Source organism: Macrobrachium nipponense, chromosome 32 (assembly GCF_015104395.2).
Source record: "Macrobrachium nipponense isolate FS-2020 chromosome 32, ASM1510439v2, whole genome shotgun sequence".
Classification (NCBI taxonomy): Eukaryota; Metazoa; Arthropoda; class Malacostraca; order Decapoda; family Palaemonidae; genus Macrobrachium; species Macrobrachium nipponense.
Window position 1 is genome coordinate 34243326 of NC_061094.1, and position 3345 is coordinate 34246670.

Below are 3345 nucleotides of genomic sequence, written 5' to 3' on the forward strand. Positions count from 1 at the left end.
CACTAGTCTATGCTTGTCTAGGCTTAGAACCTTACTGCTCAGACCAAGCTAAGATAGTAAGAGCTGTTCAAGTAGCAAGGCCATAATAAGTCATCAACCCATTGTTAGGCTAAGTTGACATGTATACCGGAACCATCTAACCCAAGAGTTAGGCTACTCTAATAAAGAACTGTACCACTCAGAGTAAGCTAAGATAGTAAATGCAGGTTTGAAAGCCAAGAACGCACCATTAGCTAAGCCAAGTTGGCACATGTATGCCCAAACCAGTTAGTTCGGAAAGTCTAAGCTAAGAACTACTACTCAGATTAACTAAGATGGTAGCGGTAGATTCAGACTAGTTGGGATAGACTACGAATTTAGCCACTTGTTAGGCTAAAAAGTATGACTCAATTAGCTGGGCTATATCATCTTAGGTTACAAGTGGACTACTTAGGCTAGTCTACCTAAAGTGGTGAAAGAAAGAAGTTCCACCTCCTTTCGACTTGAAGTTTTCTTCATGGCCTATACACCCGAAACTCGCTCAATGAGTAGTCCTGAATCTTAGTTTATGGGATACCTATTGCCACCAATTCTACTCCCAACAAAATAAACACTGCCTTGTGCGATCAGAGACTGAAATGTTTCATGAGCTTTCATTAAGAAGCATGCTTCTGCAGTACTTTACTGCAAAGGAACCAAGCTATCGATTAACTTTAACTATTTGTCTAAGAGTCGAAGCGTTTGGTCAGATTATATCAAAAAGTATATAAAACAAGGGAATTCTTCTTACCTGTAAAGGTTTGAAGTTTTCTGGGGTCAACCCAAAGTCTGTTAATTCCCACCATGCAGGCTGTATTCCATTACTAAGAGAAGTCCATAGACTGGTTGTGATGGGTTCTGTTGGTAGACAGCAGGTGAATGTGGATGATGCACCTTCACTTCTCTTAGCACATAAATGAGAGGGTGACACATCTCAATAACTGCTGCGTTGACCTTAAGGCCATCCAGCATTACGTGCATTGTAAAACTACACTGTTCTCGTTCTCATGATTAACCAGCAGTTACCAATTGGTTTGTGTCTACCTTCCAAACTTAGGATAAAACTTACACAAAACCAGGGAAATAAGTGAAATTAGCGTATCTATTTGCAATCTATATACAAAAATGAGGGCAATTTTATCATTATTGCATTACTATGACATCTAAAATTCATGGAAATAGTTTGTAAAGGCATCAGCGTACGTATCAGGTTCGTCTAAGTTGGCAACACTGAGGCCCAAGCTCTTAAGGCCTGTCCACACGAGCAGGCCTGATCGGCGTGCTCCGGGGTTGACGGGCAAATTCTGGCGGGCTTATCCGTGAATGTTGTCCACACGGGTGAGGCGATGGAGAGGTGGGCGTGCCCGACGATGCCAGTTGTGTGTTCAGTGCGGTATGATAAAGACGGTGCCTACCGCAAAGAAGATGATATTGTGTAGCATGATAATTGCTTTGTGTGTGATGAAAAAGAAGAAAAAGAAAAGAATATGGTGCAAAGAATGGCTCAGTAAAAGAAATGTATATGGTTAACGTACGTCTGCCAGGGTCGAAGCTCAAGCCATCGGGCACCACCATGGTGATTTTGCTACAAGACCCATCGGGCAATTTGACGGTTTGCCCGTCAAGTGTGCCCGTTTGAGAGGAGGTCCGCCGATCAGGCCCGGTCGTGTGGACAGGCCTTTACGAACAATTCCTAGTTCCTACGCCCGTCACTGTTTACACAGTTGCCTCCTATGACCGTCCTGATCCTTCCGAGCGTCGTATTCCTTATGACCGTCATATTCTTTGTGATCATCATATTCCTATGAACATCATATTCCTCATGGTCTTATAGTCCTCATTGATTATATATTGTATAATTGTTATTGGTATTTTATGCATTGTTGAAATATGGTGGGTGTCCTATATATGGACAGCATATGGTTGATTCTAGAAGGTGTCTGCTGATGTATTTAAGTTGTGTTGTGACATCATAGGCTGTAACGTCATAGACAAGGTGGCGGCGGCGTCGGGGCAATGTAAACAATAACACGGGGCAGTAGAAAGCACGTGCTGGTGGTGTGTTTGGTAGGGGAGAGCTCTCTGTCTGGTAGGAGTTTTTGGGTCTTAAGTCTTGTTGTGCTGTTGTTCTAAGGTGATTTTTGGAGTATACTGGAGTTGGAGAAATTGTACAGGTGGGTAGATTATTCATTTGTGTAAATAAAAGGGGTTAGGCTAGGCTAAAATTCAAACTGGTAGCAGAGCGTGGTTGATCAAAGATGCCTGGATCCGACAGTGAACAAAGGGAGACTACTAAATGGAGAAGGGAATGTCCTAGGTTTAGCGGGATACAAGAAGAATACAAAGAATGGAAAGGTCAAGCTGAAGATTGGCTATTGTTGTATGGAGAAGATACAAAATACCCGGCGATAGAAATGAGAATGAGCTTAAAAGGGAAAGCCTGAGAGCTAGTGGAAGCATTAGATAGAGATAAACTTACTGGTACAGAGGGTCCAAAGTTAATCCTAGAGAAACTAGATAAAGCCTATCTAAAAGACTCGGTAATGGAGAATTACGGCAGAATAAAAAGATACCTTCTAATAAGAAGAGAATCTAGTGAAAAGATGGTGGACTATTTAATTAGATGCGAGAAGGCAGCAACTGAGTGTGAAAGAGCAATGGGGAAAGGCACTTGAAGGACAAGTCAAGGGTTATCATGTAATAGAGCAAGCAAATCTCATGGAAAATAAAAAACAAATGTTATTATCAGCTTGTGGGCAAGAAAAGTACGGAACAATGTCGCAAACAATGAAAAGACTATTTGAGGGATTAGGGACTAAAGAGAAACGGGAATGGTGGGGGTCGTCAGAAGGCAATGCCAGTTCTGGGAAGGGAGGGAAAACCAGAGATATCAGGGAAGATGGAACCTAGGAAGAGGAAGTAGATTGGTCCATAGCATTGAAATGGGTAGTGAGTGCTAGGAACTGCTTAATGAATAATGGCGGTTTCTCTCCCAACCAATTAGTATTTGGAAAAAACCCTTCACTGCTTAACCTAATGGGAGAAGAAAGTTCAAGTCCTGCAAGCAGAGAAAAAGGGATGACCTTACAGACCTTATAGACCTTACATCTTGTTTGGGTTGCCCCAGGTCCCTCAGTGTGAGGCACCTCTAATGTCTACCAGAGAGTTGCTAGTACATCTTCCGGTATATTTTGCATCTTCCAATCTTGGATGGTCTGGGATGCAGAGGGTATGGTAAGGGACACACTGAATGCAATGCACAAGGCCAGAGAAGCATTTATAAAAAATGAGTCTTGTAATAAAATAAGAATAGCGTTAAACAAAAAC